The sequence below is a fragment of the Ornithodoros turicata genome, chromosome 1 (genome assembly GCF_037126465.1).
Source record: "Ornithodoros turicata isolate Travis chromosome 1, ASM3712646v1, whole genome shotgun sequence".
In the NCBI taxonomy this organism is placed as follows: Eukaryota; Metazoa; Arthropoda; class Arachnida; order Ixodida; family Argasidae; genus Ornithodoros; species Ornithodoros turicata.
The window spans coordinates 138,142,069-138,162,306 of NC_088201.1; the positions used below are offsets into that span (position 1 = coordinate 138,142,069).

A 20,238-nucleotide genomic window follows, 5' to 3' on the forward strand; every position below is an offset into this window, starting at 1 on the left:
ATATCCTGGGGCGCAGCCAGAAGATATTCCGTAGCAGACGCCAGGAAGAGACGCATTTCATTGCGGCATTTCAGTTGACATTCCGGCACAGTGCGAATGCTCAAGGTAGTACGCAGGTTTTGCCCCGTGGGCATTTTCTTTTTTTTTTTCGTTTTTTTTTTCTCGCTAGAATGTTCCGTGGGGATGACAGAAGACGCGAACTATACCACAATTTGTGAATGCATGGTTGTGCATGGATACAGTCCTATACGGCATCCTGGGTATAGCTGCGAAAAAAATCCCGATCCCGTGCCGGGATTCCATGATCCACATTTCGAAATCCCGAAATCCCGCGATTGTAAAAACGGCTCGGGATTCCGAACCCTACTTCTTTCCCGTCTCTGGCTTAGGAAAGCAAATTTGCTTTTGTATGTTCTCTTCACACCTCAATTGACTCCTTTCAGCGTCCGCCTGCTACCTTAACGTGGTGAATCCTGCAAATGTGGATCCTTGTTGCCTGGAGATGTACGACTACCTGTGTGGTCCTATTAAGTACTTGACCTACTGTACCTGACAAGGCTATCTGCGCAGATGTCCACAATGTTGTGCAATAAAGTCGTCAACGCCGATCACGACATTCTAAGCCTCACATTTAGCAATCTGCAAATAGGAACAATTTGTGGTACAACAGAAAAAGCAAACATTCCATTGGCCATTTACGATTAAACTGTTTAAAGGGGAACATCGAACTTTTGTCGTATGTCACGAAACTGTAGGAATACAGACAAGTGAACCTAGCTGTTTTGGTTAAAAACTGTAGTTTCACATTCTTTTGTTATTGTGTTCCTCTCAGACATTTTTCTCTTTATCTTTTTTTACTCACAATATACTTTTATACATGCCCGTTTTGCTTTAATACTCTAGCCACACGGCAAACTTAATGCATTATACGGAACAGTAACCTCGCCTCCTAACTAACCGTAATCTCGAATGGCATCGTTCTATCTCATGGTTTGTTGAAAACACGAGGCGTACGCTTTTTTCGTGACAATTATGCAGGACATAAACAGAAAAGGCGTACGCCTCCTGATTTCAACACAAAATTGTCGCAAAAAGCCTACAGATCCTATTTTCAACAAATCAGGGGAAAGAACGCTGTCATTCTACTTGATGGTTATTTGGAGGTCAAGTTACTGCCATTCCGTTTAATGCATTAAGTTTGCTGTGTGGCTGTGGTATCACACTCACACATCCATAACAACACTATCGTGATATTTATGACTGTGGTGTTTCAAAGCTAAAGGTGATGCTCTAGCCATTTCCGTGAAGTGATTTGGCGAAAATACAACGATGAGCGACACTGGTGATGTACAGTGGTGAGAAACGACACCAAATAGAGCTTTTAGGGTAAAGAATTGGTGAGCTGCCTTGACAGTGGGACAGTGTGGAAGAGTAGGTGATCCACATACACTGTGTGCGTAGTTCTGAAAGGTTGGTAGCGCGGAGAATAGAGTAGGTGATGTTCCAGATCTTCGGAGTTCTTGCAGTGTAGCTGCATCTTGGAAAGTACAGATGTCGCAAGCGGTTCGCCGCTAAGCTGCATGTAACGGCGACATTGAGTCTCATCTCATGCATTAATGCAGCATCCTTACGGTAGGCTTCTTTCTTTTTTTTTTTTTTTTGCCATCCGGACGTTTGTAGCTTTAGCTTTAGCTCCTGTATTGTCTTTCCCCTGTTCAGAGTTGTGTATTGTGTCATCTTTTTATATGTTGCCCTGCACTGAAGTTTTTAAGTGACTTTAATGCAGAGCCAAACCAATTTTTAGCGCTCAAATTTTAGCATCGTTCGACAAGAACACATGTGACTTATTTGGGAATATGATGCTCATAGCTTCGCGCTGCCCACGGAGTTCAAAATATGCTACCTTCAGGACAGTCGTATTGAGTCATAAACGTTGGAAACCTTCGTGGTTTCTAATACACGCGCACTGCAGTTATTCGGGAGTGCTTTCGAACTCTTTCAGCACAAGCATTCGATCTCGTTGGACATTATGACACACGAGCCGCACCAGCACCTTAAACAACACGTGCGTGATGAATATGAGAACACGAAATTTTACAGATAGCTTTTACGTGTTAGATCATATAATGTGTGCTAAAAAGCTCGTGACCTAAAACTCTGTCGTAGACAGGCGACTGATGCTGTTTGCTTCGGCGGTGTCCGAGGTTCGTGGAGCTTCGACTTCGGCTTCCGTTCGCGGCATCGGCGACGTTTCGAAAGCAAGAACCCCGAACTGTTCAGCATGCGACAGAAAATCCTTCTCGATCACAGGAAGGCCAGAGAAAAGCTCCGGGCTCGGAGTCTCCGTACTGATTGCTTCGGCGTCCATTTTGAAGATGGATCTCTTATGCCACCCTCACTATCTCACTAACGCAGAACTTCTGGTCCGGACGTCGAAGGAACGTGAGCCTCATGTGCGCGTCACAAAGCGGAAAACCGCTATAAAGAGACTGGATTCCGGCGCCGATTGCGCGAGTTGAGGGGGAAAGTTTTCAGTTCCTCGTTTGGCAAGCTTCGCTGCCACGCGCAGTCAAAATATTTCGCCTGTGCACTCTAAAAACAGAACTTCACTGCCTAGCACGCTGTGCGCCAACCATCGCCACGAGTGGTAGGGCAATGCATAGCGTGCAATTGAATGCAATAACGTTATCGAAACTTTTTATGGTCTGAGTTGAAAGCTCAGCTCTGATGACAGATGGCGACGCGGGTACCGTGAGTACAAAATCGTTCATGGCACTGTATTGACCTCTACCTGTTTACAAGCAGCTTAGCAAGCAAGTGACGTCAGATGGTACAACAGCGACACCAACTTGGTAGACTGGAAGTACAGCAGCGAGAAAATCAGTAAGTCACAAGAAAGTCACGTTCCAACGTAGATTTTCTTATTTCATGATTTTTGTGTAATTCCTTACCTCAATGGCCTGGGGGCATCAGCTGTATGGCTTCCCATTCTACTGGTAGACCTTTGGTAGACTTTTTGGTACCCCTTTCTAAAGATGGCTAGCGCTCTTCCATCATCAGGAGTCTGAAAGGCACGAGTTTTTCTCGGAGTGCACGTATAGTGTCTCTATACGAAGCAAGCGGGAACTAAGCCGTAATAACAAACACATTCGGCACAGGATTACGACATTGACTTTCGAGACGATACAACCCATAGCTGAAGGCTTCTTTCCTTTCCGGGTGGACTGCATGGGACAAAGGCACTGCCGCTTCGAATAAAGGCATCGAAGCGACTAAACACGTGACCCCATTTATGTGTACCATTAATACTAAGAAGCCCCCCTGATCACGTCAGTGTGACGTTTCTTCGGCATAGAGGTCTATTCAAAGTGACCCCTTCTTCCGTGTACTGCTCTGTGTGGAGATGGTCGCTTGAGAACTCGCTGGAGTCTGCCTGCCGACGTCCATCACAGTTTCACGCCGTGGGACCGCGGAGGGGTGGCTAGTGAAGCGTAGCACCGGGACGTGTTTGCGAGATGATATTATCACGAGACACTGTGGGAATTGGAATAGTATGTTATTTTACAAGCGCCAAACACGGGAGAGCGACGTCTTACGTATTTCAGCGCTCATAAACCATTGCTATGCATACGCTAAACTCGTGTACACAACGAAGAGGGAAAACACGAGATCGACTTGAAGAAAAGAGTCGTCCGCTCATTCTGATCAGTGTATCCTATTTCTTCACGCACAACCTCACGCATAGCTAATTGCAGTTCTGCTTCTACATTTGACTCTTGTCTGCAAACCATTAGACGTAATTTAAGGTTACCCACTCGTTTCTTTAGTAGCTCAACTATTGCTATCGCTTTACACCTAGTTGTATCAGCAGGAAAGGCGAAACTGAACGGCGCCGCTGCGAAGGAGGAGAACGTGGTGGGTCTCGGGAAGAGTTCGCCCTGGAGCCGACGTAGTCATTTCGGGCGAACAGCATATGTCACCCGCTGTTGCAGGTCCACGTGAGTCGCAGGCAAAAGAGTTACCTCCAGTTGTGACGTCCCGTTGGCGTTTACGAATACCACAGTAGAAGCAGGTGCGGGTTTCAGGGCGCCTCCATTGTGGCCGGTAGTAGCCAAGTGGTGACGACAGTGGGGAGGCAAAGATAGGGGCTATAGGATCTGTCTGCACCGGGGAGACAGAGTGCGACGGGGTCAAGGCGGATGACGAGTGCAGGACATCTGCGTAGGACGGACGAGGTGTCGTTGCGCAGTCCGACCTCAGCGCAGTTGCTACCTCGTCTCGTATCAATGGCTGCAGGTCGCAAGGCACAGGTTGAGCAGGTGGTGGACAGGTTTCGAAGGGGTTTGGACGCTGCTGAACGTGAGACAGCTCTTCACGAATCAGTTGACGAATAAGCATTCGCAGGCTTCCACGTCAGGAAGGTTCGAAGTACCAGACACCGAACGTTCAGCAGCAGGAAATGTCGTGCTACGCAGCACGCGCGAACTCCGTTTCTCCTGAAGGGACCTGCAGGCCTGCGTCAGACTGGCGACGGTGGAGGGTTCCTTCAGAAGAATGCACTGGAAGGCCTCTTCAGCGATGCCCTTGGTTATATGGTTGATCTTTTTGATCTCAGGCATGGCAGGATCTGCCCGAGTACAAAGACCCAGGACATCCTCGATATAGGCTGCGTAACATTCATCGCGTTGTTGGTAACGTACCGAGACACGCCGAGCAGCGTCCGACTTCCTAACCGCCGGGGTGCCAAACAGTTCGCGAAGACGACTGCGGAAGACAGCCCGGGTCTCGAACTCCGCTTCGTGGTTTTCGAACCAAATTCTCGCAAGATCGCTGAGGTAGAATACGACATTATTCAGTCTTGTCGGATCGTCCCATCTGTTGTAGGAGCTCACGCGGTCGTAGGACGCGAGCCAATCTTCAATATCTTGGTTTCCGGTTCCCGAGAAGACTGGAGGATCACGCTGGCGAGGAGTTGGTATCACAGTTCTGGGTGGTAGGGCAAGCAGCGGAGATGGTAGGGCGCTGTTTGTGGAAACTGGTGCTGAGGCCCCACCTCGGAACTTGAGGTACGAAGGGAAAGGTCGCACCTCCACCAAACTGTTAGAGGGATACAGGAAGCGTGGAACTGCGTTTATTCAGCATCGCGCAGCCGAGAGAATGAATCCTCACGCCAAGCGACTCAAACAGACGAGGCTGATGATGACGATGACAAGCTTCCTTCATGAGACCGGTCAGTTTCTCCCTCACAATATATATATATATATATTTATAGATACTCATTGAACGATGCGACAGCACCAGAGGACACGTGTTTCGCCGTGTTTGCGGCTCGTCGGCCCTGGGTAGCTGCGCATCGTTCGCGATTGGCAAACCAGGGGTCACCCCAGGAGTGACCCCTGGTTTGCCAATCCCGAACGATGCGCAGCTACCCAGGGCCGACGAGCCGCAAACACGGCGAAACACGTGTCCTCTGGTGCTGTCGCATCGTTCAATGAGTATCTGTTTCTCTACGTGCAGCCATAGAAGCCATTTTAATCTGTAAGTTTGAATTTCAAACACGTCTAGCATCATTTACTTATTATTTTTTTAATGGCTTTTACCCCCTCTTTATATATATTTATATATATATATATGTTGTTGTTGTTGTTGGCAGACCGAAAAACATGGACGAGGGCCTTGTGGTTGGTCAGGATGGTGAACGCTCGACCCTCGAGGAAATGCCAACACTGACGTACAGCAAGGTATACCGACAGGAGCTCTCGGTCGAACGTGCTAAATTTCGTCTCTGCCGTCTTCAAGGCCATGGAGAAGAAACCGATCGGACACCAGTAGTCACTGATCTTCTGCTGGAGGACGGCGGCGACGAAAATACCGGAAGCGTCCACGATAAGCGCTGTCGGGGCGTCGTGCTTCGGGTGGCGCAAAAAGAGTGGCAGCGGCGAGATCGACTTTGATCTTGAAGAAAGAGGAGTCGGCGTCGGATTCCCAAGGCAGCTCACCAGCAGTTGATCGAGAATCAGAGAGGAGTGCCTCCAGAGGGCGCAAGGTGATGGTGCAATGGGGAATAAAACGCGTTAGAAATTAATGAGACAGAGGAAACGACAGAGTTGCTGTAAGGAATGTGGCCGTGCAAAGTTGATGATGGCTTGAATCTTGCCCTCGAGGGGGTGATCCAGATCGGAGTGACATTGTGACCGAGGAACCCTGTGGAGGTCACGCCGAATACGCGCTTTGAACATTAATGACGATGTCATGCGCAGAAAGGAGGATGAAAACCTGACGTAGGTGTTGGATGTGTTCTTGTGGCGAAGATCTTGCCACGAGCAGATCATAAATGTAGCCAAATATGAAAGGTCACAAAAAAATGTGTCTCAGAGAAGAGACGGGAGCTCCAAGGAAACGTGCTTATTCGGCCAGAGTCGATGAGCCAACTGCTGATCCTAGCCGAACTCATTTTGCACGGAACATACAAGCTCGCGTAGCGCGCCGCGATGACCAAGCGCGGGAAACAACAACAACTTTATTTCAGGATAATGGGTGGGGAGTTTCATCGCCGGGGGCGATACTCTACCCCATTACTGGAGGTGAAGCAGGGAATGAAGGAATGGGTCCCGTTACAATGAGGATCGAAGTCCTGTGGCGTCCAAAAAGGTAAAGAGAGCCTTGAGGAGAGAGCGTTGGTGAGCTGGGTGCGGCCAGGGGCCAAGCAATTTGGTGATGGAGAGGGGATGGGAGTCGAGCTCATTGAGGGAGTCGGAGAGTAGGGAGCGGGAAGGGTGGTAGTGTGGACAATGGAGAATAATGTGCTCGAGATCTTCAACAGCACCGCAGTGACTGCAGTGGGGAGAGGGAGTCACACGTAGGGAGCCAAGGTCGTGAGTCACACGTATTCTAAGCGTCTTTCCGAACTACAATAAAAGGAAGAACTCACTGAAGAGGTAGCCAGCTGCAGGACTCTAACCCACATCTTCTGGATTGCTTGTCTAGGGTTCTACCGAATGAGCTAAGCTAACACATCTCTCTAACCACTTCCAATGGTGCTTGATTAGAGAGGACAAACCACATCCACTCACTCATTCCACTTTCACTCTCACATGTTTTTTTTTCTACTCACACACCCATTCATGCGACGGGACGACGCAGCGGCATCTGTTCAACACGATGGAAAGTGATGTTCTGAGTTTGGAACACAGTAGTAAGGACAAAGCCTCAAGTGCCTAAGAACATGGAAAGAAGGAAGTCACTGAAAAGGTTAGGCAACTGTAGGAATCGACAGCTGGCTAACTTTTTCAGTGACCTCCCTCTTTCATTGCTCTTACGCGCTCAGGTTAAGTTTGTAATACGGGTCATTGGAGAGCTTATCACGAACACCACTGTAACGGATAACTCGAACGGCCGTACCGTGACGATGGCTGATGGCCGCGTTCGTAGGTCCGAGGTTTTTACACCGATCCTGTTCCTTGTCTCCACTCCTGGAGCCCCGACGACTGAAAACCCTTTCGTGATGTATGCGAAGGGTTTATTTACATATGGCTATTTACACGTTTGACATTTGGTAACCATATAGGACAGGGAATCTGGTGGGCTCGCGATGTAATGTTTCCTAGCGTGCCTTCCGCATCGGAGCCCAGATTCAGATTGAGTCTTTTGGCCGTGCAGGCCCTTGAGAGGTGACATCTTGACCCGTGCCCCCGCTGGCAACTTCACCAATCAGACTGTCCTGGCCCTCACCCACCCAACTTCTAATTGGCCTAATTTCAAATCTCAACTGGACCAGGACCTCCCAAATGTCCGCCCACTGCTGGTTATTTAGTGCCAACGGTCTTAGCTGTCAGGCTGTGCACTTCGTAACTTCCAGCAGTGCAAACTTCTGGGTCATTCTACAGATTTATTGCCAGTGGGGGCCTGGCGCTTGGGCCTCTGGTGTCCCCCTCCGGAGCTACCGCGACGCCTTGGCGTTCTTGGAACTCCAACTTCCCCCTTCCCACGTGGGGAGACAACTCTGCACACGTGCTTCGCGCCGCTTCTCGCTGGCGACCCTTACACCTTCCCCCTAAAGTCCGTTGTCCGACCACATGGTCGACAATGGACCACACTACAGGGATACAACAAAAATGTCGCCAGCCGAGCTTGAGTCCTTCAACGAGAAAGAATATAATCACATCTGCCTGCCAATACGGGGCTGTCCAAGCAGTCTCTCTGCAGTCCGCGGTACACTTCACCAAGTACACTTTGCATGACACTCGTCACAGAGTCCCACTTCACAGTTCGTCAGCACTACCCCTGCGAGCCTCAAGGGCATCGCCACATGGGTGTGCCAGTTTGGGTCCTCTAACCTCCGGCTACTCCCAGCTCGCGTTTTCAAACCGAGAAAAGGCGTCGGCGTTGACATGCGCCTTACCCCTGCGGTACTTCACTGTGACGCGGTATCGTTGCAGGGCCAATGCCCATCTCACTAGTTTCGCACTGTGAGGCGTGCTCGCTGTGAGGTACGAGAGTGGATTATGGTCGGAGATCACGAACACCTCTGCCCCGAATACCCAGGTGTCGAACCTTTTGAGCGCCCACATAATCGCGAATGCTTCTTTCTCAATGGTAGCCCAGCGTTGCTGGGTCGGAGAAAACTTATAGCTGGCAAACGTGATCGGGACCTCGCTCCCTTCGTCTGACACCTGCGCCAAGCATGCCCCGACAGCGTAATCAGAGGCATCCGCGTGGAGCCAGAACGGCTTCGACGGGTCGGGAGTGGCGAGGGACGCGGCCGACAACAGTGCGTCCTTTAGAGCTTGAAATGCCCTCTCGGCCCTTTCCGACCAAGGAACCACGTTGGGCACCCTTTTCGCAGTCAATTCTGTTAGCGGCAACGCGAGTTCCGCGAAGTTGTTTATGTACTCCTTATAGTACCCAAACAGGCCCAGGGCGCCTCTCACGTCCCTTTTTGTCGTTGGTCGCTTGATACCCCGAACGGCGTCCACCTTCTTAGGGTCGGGGGCGTCATGCCCGGAACCAATAACGTGCCCCAAGTACGGGATCGAAGCCTGTGCCACGGTGCACTTCTCTGCCGCTACTCTTAGCCCCGCCTGTCGCAATACGTTGAACACCTTTCGCAGGTGCTCCATGTGATCGGACCACGTCAGCGAGAATATAGCGATGTCGTCCAGGTACGCGACAGCGTATTCCTGATGGCTGCGCAAGAGGGTGTTCATATTGCGCTGGAAAGTGGCGGCCGCGTTTTTCAATCCGAAAGGCATCACGCGCCAGGCGAACTGCCCCTCATGCGTGACAAAGGCGGAAAGATGCTGTGACTCCCTGGCCAGGGGTACCTGCCAGTAACCGCGCCGCAAATCGACGACGGTTATGTAGTTCGCCCGCCCCACTCGCATGATAAGCTCCTGTGGCAGCGCCGTCGGAAACGCGTCGTCTCTCGTGATCGCGTTGAGTCCCCTGTAGTCCACGCACATCCGGATGCTCCCATTCTTTTTGGCCACGCATACCACTGGATGCGCGTGTTCGCTCTCGACAGGGTACACGAGACCCTGAGTGATGAGCTCATGCACCTGGCGGGTGACTTCTCCCTTTAAACTTTCGGGGATTCGGTATCTATGGGGCCTTTTCGGTGCCTCGCCTTCTTTTAATACTATGCGGTGCTCCCCCACATCCGCCATGCCGGCCTGGTCCCGAAACAGGTCCCCAAATTCTGCGAAGATGACGCGCGCCTCCGCCTCCTGTTCTGCTGGCAAATGGCCCAGGCTGACCTTTTCCATTGCGTCACCTGCGGCTTGCATCGCTCCACACGGCGCGTAACTTATTTCGCCGAAATCCTCGTCTGTTTCAAACACCACCCCCACCTGGTTCACCCGGGTCTGATAGTGCCTGAGTCGATTAGCATGTACAGTCTTACGCCTGCCCTCCCCGCTCTCAACGACGTATGTACGCTGCCTCTGTTTAGCTACAACGGTATGTGGGCCACTCCACCTCGGGTGCAGTTTACTGGGAGGGTCAGCGTCGTGTAGCAATACCTGGTCCCCAAGCGCGAATTCTTTTTCTTTTGTTTGCCTATTATAATAATTCGCGTAAGCAGCCTGGTTTGTTTCACAGTTAGCCTGCGCGAGTTCAGCCGCTTTGTGGAGATCGTTTCTTAATTTGTTCAAATATGCAGCCGGGGACTCCCGTAGCGTGTCTGGAACCTCAACCTCACCTGTCCAGCTGTTCTTTAATATAGCCAAAGGGCCATGCGGTGTGCGCCCGTACAGCATCTCAAATGGGGACGCGCCGGTGGTGTCATGGGGAACCTCTCTGTAGGCCCATAGGACGTACGGCACGAACCTATCCCACACCCTCCTTTCTTTCTGAATAACGTGGTGCAACATGTTCTTGAAAACCCTGTTCCATCTTTCCACGGAACCATTGCTCTCGGGGTGATCTGGGGTGGAGAATCTCGGCGTGCACCCGAGCCGTGTGAGGAATTCTTGGGTTAGGGCGGACGTAAAGTTAGTGCCTTGGTCGCTGCATATCTCATCCGGCACGCCTGTCCGACTAAAGATCTCTAGGAGAGCCTCGCAGGCGGCTCTCGCGCTCAACGACCTCAAGCACGACACCTCAGGCCACCTCGTGTGAAGGTCGACCACGCAAAGCGCGTACCGGTGTCCGCGAGATGACGGCGGCTCAATCGGACCGATGACGTCCATGTTTACGCGTTGGAATGGTCGCTCCGGTCTAGTCAGAGGGGTAATCGGAACGCGGTCGGTCTTTCGTCGGTCGGACCGCACCTGGCACCCGTGGCACGATGCACAGTGCGCTTTAACGTCCGCCTCTATCCCTGGCCAATAAAAGCTGCACTTAATTCGCGCCATGGTTTTCCTCATTCCGAGATGCCCACCCCAAGGCGACTCGTGGGCCAGCAGCAAAACTTCTGCCCTTCTGACCTGTGGCAGTACTAATTGCGCAACTACTCGGCCCCCTACTTTGTCGCGGTGGTATAAAATGCCGTCCCGCTTGTACATTCCCCCCTTATTGACCTTTGCGTCGCGTAGAGGCTTCGCGAGAGTCGGGTCCTCCACCTGCGCGTTTTTGAGCTGTGTCGCCCTTTCGCCGCTGCTAAGGGTGGTGACCGCTGAGTCCTCCTCCCCCGTCGCGACACTTGCACTGTATACATGAGCTTCCGCGTTTCTCTCATTGTCTCGATCGTCTTCTTCCCGCTCTGCCCCGAACAAGAGGGACAATAAAGGTTCCTTTCCCGCGTTCTCCGTCTCCACGCGTGGGGTGTCTCTCTCCCTTTTCCGCGTGTACTCTGTGCGATGCCGAACCTCCCCTGTCTCGCTGCGGCTAAGTACATTAACCGCTTCCGGCGAATCCGTGCGCCCGTCGGTGGCCACTGCCGCAGGGGCCACCTCGCCGCGACCCTGACAAAGCGTCTCCCAGTCCTGTATAGACAATAAACAGTCTACCCCCGGTGCTAACTCGTCGGTTACCGCGCAAAGAACGGACACGTAGTCGTCTACATCGTGGTACACGAGGTTAGTTTTTCGTGGGAGCATCAGCGACAACGTCACCAATTCCACTGGGGTTTTGTGATTGAATGCTGACACCAACTGCATTGAACCGCACGGCTCTCGCAGCCGCACGGGGACCAAATCGCTGCGCACCACTGTAATTTCCGCTCCTGAGTCAAGGATAGCGCTTAGTGGACGACCCGCGCATACTATGTCGACCCGTTGCAGTGCAGAGAAACAGGCGGTGCCAGCGAGCCCGATGTCGGCTCGTGCTAAGAGCACCCCCGCTCCTGGGGTCCGCGGCCCGTTTCGGGACGTGGTCCCGTGTCCTGACGTAGCCGGGCCTCCGTTGCCTCGCCACTGAGGGCAATTCGCCTTCTTATGTCCCCTATCGCCACACTTAAAGCAGCTCCCGCTTGCCGCACCTGGACGACCTCTTTCCTGCGCCCTTCTCGACTGAGAGACATTCGCGGGCCCCGTCGCCTGCCTCTCTGTACCCTGTCCTGCGCGCTGCGACTGACTTTCATTCGAGCGCTTCGGCTCTGACAACGCGCCGGTACCCCGTCTCGCATCCGCCTCGTCGTACACAGAGAGTAACTCAGCGATCTCATATGCGTCCATCCAGTCATCGCCTTCTCTAAGCGTAACGTATTTTAGAGCGTCTGACCCGATACTCGCCTTCAATTGATCGGCCACAATTAGATCTTTTAACGTCTCCTTATCCATCACTCCTCGCGCCTCAACATAGTACGAAAAGTAACTCCCCAGGCGGCGGACAAACTGCGTCCAACTTTCATTTTTCGCCTTCGACAGTGAAAGAAAGCGCCTTCTGTATTCGCTGGGGCACAAACGCAGCTCCTTGAGGACGGCCGACCTTATAGTGTCGAAAGTGAACTCATCCTCCCGTTTCATCTGCGAGCATAAGTAGCCCATCCGGCTAGCCACCGCCGGATAAATTAAGTGTGCACGAATGTTTTCGGGCACTTCGTACCGCTCGAACACGCGCTCGACCGTGTCAAACCACACGGGTGCCTCCGCGTCTGCCGGAAATTTTGGGATCGTGCCCTGCAGCATTTTGGAAAAGTGCTTTAATGGATCATTATTTTGACTATGAGTTCCCGACATTGACCCACGGTCCTCTTCGCGCGTGCCAGCTCCCTGCCTCAATTCCGCCAACCGAATTTCTAGCAGTAGTTGCTGTGTTCTTTCCTTTGCTAGAGCCAACTGGACGTCCGTTGCAGGAGCGTCCGCGCCCTCCGACCTGTCGTCCACCCTCGCATTATCACCTTCGTCTCCCTGCTCCCCGTTTTTGCTACTTCTTGTTAAGGGACCCATCGCTTACAGCAACACCGATGTAGCGCTACCCCCAAAACCAGCAAAAGACAGTGCTCACCGCTTCCGGTCTCTTCCCTTGGCTGAAGCCGCCGCAATCTTCGGTTCGTGGCTTATCCTGGGTACCCGTTGTTCCCAAAGCTCTCCAGCGACGATCCCTCGCTGCTATTCCGAAGATGCGTCCCGCGGTCTTTTCCTCGCCAAACGCGTTCAACACTCCCAGGCCGCTGTCCTCGTCGCCCGACGAACTAGTGAGCCTTCTCCAGGGTTGCTTTGAACGTGCGCACGTAGACCTCGGCGAAGCACTATCCTAGTGAAGACACCTACAGGATCCTTGTCGACTGCGCCAGTAACGGATAACTCGAACGGCCGTACCGTGACGATGGCTGATGGCCTCGTTCGTAGGTCCGAGGTTTTTACACCGATCCTGTTCCTTGTCTCCACTCCTGGAGCCCCGACGACTTAAAACCCTTTCGTGATGTATGCGAAGGGTTTATTTACATATGGCTATTTACACGTTTGACATTTGGTAACCATATAAGACAGGGAATCTGGTGGGCTCGCGATGTAATGTTTCCGAGCGTGCCTTCCGCATCGGAGCCCAGATTCAGATTGAGTCTTTTGGCCGTGCAGGCCCTTGAGAGGTGACAGATTGACCCGTGCCCCCGTTGGCAACTTCACCAATCAGACTGTCCTGGCCCTCACCCACCCAACTTCTAATTGGCCTAATTTCAAATCTCAACTGGACCAGGACCTCCCAAATGTCCGCCCACTGCTGGTTATTTAGTGCCAACGGCCTTAGCTGTCAGGCTGTGCACTTCGTAACTTCCAGCAGTGCAAACTTCTGGGTCATTCTACAGATTTATTGCCAGTGGGGGCCTGGCGCTTGGGCCTCTGGTGTCCCCCCTCCGGAGCTACCGCGGCGCCTTGGCGTTCTTGGAACTCCAACTTCCCCCTTCCACGTGGGGAGACAACTCTGCACACGTGCTTCGCGCCGCTTCTCGCTGGCGACCCTTACAACCACACTCAAGGAAAGGAGTGACACAGTTCCGTTAAAAGGACGGCGCTTCCTCAGCTCTGAAGCTGTCGCTTAACGCACCCATAGTTACTTTCCATTTACCCTTTCTTTCCTTTAGAATTTAGACAACATCGTATTCAACGCATCACAACGACCAAGGTTGATAATGCAGGTCTGGTTGGAGCATAGAGCTCTCATATTAACCAGAAACCAAGCCAGCGGGGGGGAGGGAACATCTCAGCACGTGATCTGCCATTATCGATACGGTAGGGCTAACGTGTTACGAACCACGTTTCCTACGATTACCGTGCACCGATATGCGTTGCCTATGGAATCCAAGGGCACAAGTGATGGCAAACAAAACACACACACTTCGCGCACGGCATGACACACGGAGCCCGGCGGAAGCGACTTGCATTGGATTGGATACCATTGCGCCGAACGCACCTGGTTTTCGCATGTGGAAAGCCTGTGGCCAAATCTGTCCGAATCTACAACATCGATCAAGCATTGGGAGCATCGAGCTTTGGGAGAGGGATTTGTTTCCTTACATCTCCTTTCGCTCTTCCCCTTGTAGTTTCATTTTAAATCGAACAACGGATGAAAGTCGTATTTTTTAATTCGCCCAGAAAAAAATATATGTTAGAGGATAGCTCAAACTAAGCAAATCGCACCACGTGCGACGCTCGTGCGTGGGGTAGTTTCTGCGAGGAAGAGGAGGAAAGTCTGGGGCTGCTTGAGCGCGCTTTCTTCTGGACCGAATTTGACGGGGTCTAGCACCGCTGATTGTATGCCTAGGAACTGGAGTTTTTTTTTGTGATTATAGGCTGCACCATAGAAACTGTCGACAGCCACCCACAGAATTCTGAGGGCCACAGATTTTCTGTTAAAAAATGCCAAACTTGGCGTAAACGTTCAAAAAGGCCAAACTTGGTTACCAATTTGCTTCATGACGGAACGTCTGAGGACATCGAGCTTAGCGTCATTCCATAGGACGTTGAAAGACCTTTCGTGCTGTATAATGTTCATTTTTTTCAGTCCAATGCTTTCTGTGTTATTAGCTTGAGAATCGCACATGGTAGGCGAAAATTGACAATGTTGCATCTCAATTTTTTCAAAAATGCCATCTTCGATTTCCTTGATTATTTTTGAAAAGGTTGCGTCATGCCTCTACTTTAGACGCCAAGTGAGACAATCTTTTATTTTTACCCGAGAGACGCGCAGCGATTTTTTTTTTGTCAGTCAGGGTCCACGAGGCAGGGCCCATCTACGAGCACGCGACCTTCAACCTCTTCTTTGCTACAGGTCTCCCGCTGACGGAGAAATGAATGACCACACTTCGTGAGCTTGTTGTAGAGTCCCCAGAGCATCACTTTACGTCTACCCAATGGTCTCCCAGTTCCGCCAGGCTCATTCAAACCGTGGGAGAGTACATGAGTTGCCTGTTCGCCCTTGACGAGAAGCCCCAGTCCTCGAACATACCCACAAAGTAGTGAGAAGAAACGAAGCGCTTCGTAAAGATCTTTATCCAGTGGTAACATCGTAGCTTTTGTTTCAGGTTGCCACCAGTCCCCCAGGCAGTGTGGAAGTCACATCCTTTTCATTGGTAAAAGAACGTTGTGGAAGTTTCGCAAAACGTAAAATGTGCCCATGCGAGACCCCTGCAGATGGTGGATGCAACCATTGGATTAGCATCATCCGATAGGTTTAGATATGACCTTTAACATGATATAAAGTGACTGGGTTCAAGCTTATGGATGCTAAAAGGATTACTGAAGACCACACCGAGGGTTTAAGGTACCTACGGCTACCGGAAACGAGGAATTTTAGTTGTGCGTTGTTCTGTCGGAATTTTTGATTCCCACGGTGGCATTGACACAGCTCGAGGAGGGCGAACGTGTTATACTTGAGAGCAGCAACATACTGTCATCACAGGGGTCTTACGGGCTTTGTATGTAGTACTCGTCGTGGTTCTGAAATAACGCTACGGGGCATAAAACTAATTAAAGGTAGGATGCACAGCTTCGGAACTATCACTTATTGCGCCCAAGCTAAGAGGCGGCCACAAATTTGTATTCTCACGTGTTGTAACTTTCTGTCTCCTGTGGCCGTAGTTCTGCCTTCCTTATATTAACTCGCACGACAGCCTCATAGAATGTGTATGTGCATTGCCTCAAGCACTGTGCGGGAGAATAGTGAATATGCGCACGTGCATACGCACACGGGTGCGTGCGACTCCCATGAAAGTGCGTAATAGCAAGTTCAAGGAGCCCACGAAAGTATTGCCCTGCGTCTCCAAAGGAAAAAATAAACATACGTACCATAAGTGCAAAATAAGTACAGAATGCAATATCTGGGCAATAAATTACAAAGCAAAGGCTAAGAAGCAAAGCGCGCTCGTAGACATACGAGGAGCGCCTTTGTGTGGAAAAATCGCTCCACGGAAAAGGTACCTACCTTACCAGCAGGGCAAAGTACAGGCATAATTGAAGTGAAAAATATTCTGGGGTTTTAGAAATAATTAAGATCGAACATGCAAAATTTTCGCGTACCACTCGTGGTTTTGCGATACTAAGCGGACGAAAGATGCGCCTGAACCCAGTCACTTGATATCATGTGAAAGGTCCTGTAAAGCTTTCGGCGGATGCTAATCCAATGGTGGCAGCCATGATCTGCAGGGGTCTCGCAATTGGCACATTTTACGTTTTTCGAAACTTCCAGAACGTTCTTTTACCAATGAAAAGGATGTGACTTTCACACTGCCTGGGGGACTGGCGGCAACCTGAAACAAAAGCTACGATGTTACCACTGGATAAAGATCTTTACGAAGCGCTTCGTTTCTTCTCACTACTTTGTCGGTATGTTCGCGGACTGGGGCTTCTCGTCAAGGGCGCACAGGCAACTCATGTACTCTCCCACGGTTTGAATGAGCCTGACGGAACTGGGAGACCATTGGGTAAACGTAAAGTAAAGCTCTGGGTATACTACAACAAGCTCACGCAGAGTGGTCATTGATTACTCCGTCAGCGGGAGACTTGTAGCAAAGAAGAGGTTGAAGGTCGCGTCCTCGTGGATGGGGCGCGTTAGGCTGCAGTCTCGCGGACCATGTCTGACCAAAAAAATCGCTGCGCGTCTCTCAAGTAAAAATAAACGATTGTCTCACTTGGGGTCTAAAGTAGAGATATGACGCCACCTTTTCAAAAATAATCAAGGAAATCGAAGATGGCATTTTTGAGAAAATTGAGATGCAACATTGGTAATTTTCGCCTACCATGTGCGATTCTCAAGCTAATAACACGGAAAGCACTGGACTGAGAAAAATTAACTTTATACAGCACGAAAGCTCTTTCAACGTCCTATCGAATGGCACTAAGCTTGACGTCCTCAGACGTTCTGCCATGAAGCAAATTGGTAACAAAGTTTGGCCTTTTTGAACGTTTACGCCAAGTTTGGCATTTTTTAACAGAAAATCTGTGGCCCTTAGAGTTCTGCGGGTGGCTGACGACAGTGTCTATGGTGCAGCCTATAATCATAAAAAACCTGCAGTTCCTAGACATAAAATCAGCCGTGCTAGATCCCGACAAAGTCGGTCCAGAAGAAAGCGCGCTCAAGCAGCCTCAGACTTTCCTCTTCTCCCACGCGGAAACTACTCCACGCACGAGCGTCGCACGTGGCGCGATTTGCGTCGTTGGAGCTGTCATCTAACGAAGTTTTTCTCTGCGATTTAAAAAATACGACTTTCACACGTTGTTTGATTTAAAATTAAACTACCCCTCTCTCTCTCAGCATTTCTTGTAGGATTTCACCTTCTTCTAATTTCTGTGGGCAGGAGGGACCGATATTATCGCACAAAGGAACAGCTCTTGTTTACACGGAACCTCCGTGTGGTTTCGTCATGCAGATTGTGCGTGTGCAAAAGTAGCCCGGAGCACAGTATCTCAGTGCGTTGTGATTCCACGCCGAAACTAGAATGTGAGTTGGGCTCGAATCCCGACGACGGCAGTGCTTTTTCGGTTATACCCGTGCGTTTTCCTCGGGCACTTTCAAGCAAATGACAGCAGAGCTGCCTGCAAAGTCAGCACACTAGGCACGATCCGAACCAAACAAACATACCGCACCAACGGCTGTCACATCGCTCGGTAATGAGAAGCCACTAACCAAACAAGGAACAATCATCATGCATCTTCTGTTTATACGTTACACGTGATGTTTTCTTCTTCTTTTTTTCACTTAGATAGGATAAACCACCAACATACTCCATTGTAAAACAGGTTGATCCTGTTGATACCGCAGAAGCACCGTCCTCTGAAGCGCTTTGTACCACCAACATATCCACAACAGGGCAACGACCTACGCATCATTCTCTGCAAGCGGTATACGCCTCCGCATTCACAGAGTGTGGTAGTTGATTTCCACGTGATTTTCATAAAGTAGGGCAAGCGCGCAGGCTCATATGGTGCGCTTTGTATATAAGAGACGATCGGTGGAACCCTGACGTTGCTGCTACGAAAGCTACCTGAGTTGCAATAATGTCAGCTACAATAGGCATTGCAATCGGAATTTGGTCTTCTGCCTTTCTGGGGGTCACCGCCAGTGCAGCAGCAAGGCCTGACCTATCGAACTACCAGAACCTCGATGCGGTAAATAATTAACTTCACATATTCAGGGGAAATGCTGGGGACTGCTTCGGGAGACACAGACATTGCTACTTGATTTTGCAGCGGGCTCAGGACGGTTCCTTGTGGTAATCCAGTAGGGCAAGGTTTGGATTTACCCCAATAACGGTCAAGTCTTACTTGAGTGGTGCTGCCACTGAGGATGTCAGTGATGAAGCGGAGGGTTCTACCAGTGACATTGATTTTCTGAAGCTGTGATGACACCATGTCCGGCAATACCATTTCGAAAACGCTTCTTACATCAACAAAAGCAGCCAGAAACGCGAGATCTATTTTTCGTGCATCATTGGCGGCATCAAAGCCCTAAGAATTTCTCATTGCCTGCGAGTTTGCAGCGGAATCCTCTCGTGTTACTGGGGGGGGGGATATGTTTATTAAGAAAAAGAAAGGAAAGGAAAGGTCATGTTACTGGTCCGAACAGGGTGAACATCCAGAAACCACAATACTCTTGCTTGAACCATCACTTCTATTCACTTGGCAACGCAGGAGGTGAGGGATATTTGTGTGTAAGATTCAGGTTGAAAGGGAGGTTTACCAGGCTTGAGGCTGGTGACCAGGATGTCATGCTTCCAAGCAAAGTGGACAGTCCCAGAGATCATATGCCGTTGTATATATCAAGAAGTGCGGCGGGAGGTTAATATCTTGCGGCGCATCTTGTGGCGGGAGGTTTCTAAGGGCTTAATGTGTGATACCATTGGGCCCTGGACTGTTGCGTGGTGTACATTTCCGCAAGACTGTTAATACTGGCTCGTGCCGCGTGGGCGGAGTGTCCATTACATGCTGGGTGTCTTTAGAGGTTTGCACTGGCTTCTGTGGATTGCCCTTCCGGATTAAGGTCTCACTGAAAAGCTCGGCAGCCTGAGTATATAGTCAGAAAATTCTGTCCCACGGATGTCCGTCTGATATACTTTCACGGAGATACGAATATCCGCAGAATAATGAAATTCCTCTAGCGGATATAGTACTGAGAGCCACTTGGCCGGGCTTCGAACTTCCTACAACCGTCCACTTTGCGGACATAATCAGGATGAAAGATGAAAGTCACTGAAAAGGTTAGCCAGCTGCAGGGATCGAACCCACATCTTCTGGATTACCGGTCCAGGGCTCTACCAATTGAGCTAAGCTAGCACGCCTCTCCAACGACTTTTGGGGTGCGTCATCTGACGGGACGACAACCAACCACATTTTTCATTTTTCATCGTTGATTTGTTAGGCAGTTTGAGGCTTTGTTTGTATCTGTCCCTTCTATGTTGTTCCAGCCTCAGAACATCAGTTTATCTCATAATCAGGAGATACGGACGTAAGCAGGATCTCTCTGGGATGCAGCGTGTATCTCGAGCGAGTGTTACTTTTTTATTCTTTAGAAGTCAATATACGCAATCACTATTAGAGAAAGAAAACTTCTTTCCCGGAAACAGTACCGCAAGGGATACTGCCCCGACGACCGTTTTATAGGCCTCATTTTCGGAGACACGGCCCACCCAGCGGCGGACCGCATTATCAAGGGGCCCTTCTCCAAATACGAAAGACCGGTTCCCCGACCGGCATCCCTCCATCACTTGAGCGGATTTGAAGGGAGACAAGAATAAAGTGGCATTCACTTCCAAACAGAAAACAGACACTGTACATTGACAGAGACACTACACATTCGAGAACCCTGTTCGCCTATGAGTCGAAACGAAGGCTGAGATGTCTAAGTTTAATTCGGTTGTGTACACAA

The 20,238-nt window shown here is 50.5% G+C and overlaps 1 non-coding gene across 1 annotated transcript; it reads right to left on the minus strand.

Annotated features, from left to right (window-relative positions):
• Positions 1–19,573: 19,573 nt before the first annotated feature.
• On the minus strand, positions 19,574–19,646 carry Trnat-ggu (transfer RNA threonine (anticodon GGU)). Its single transcript has one exon. It is a non-coding gene; the product is annotated as a tRNA-Thr (tRNA).
• Positions 19,647–20,238: the final 592 nt, after the last annotated feature.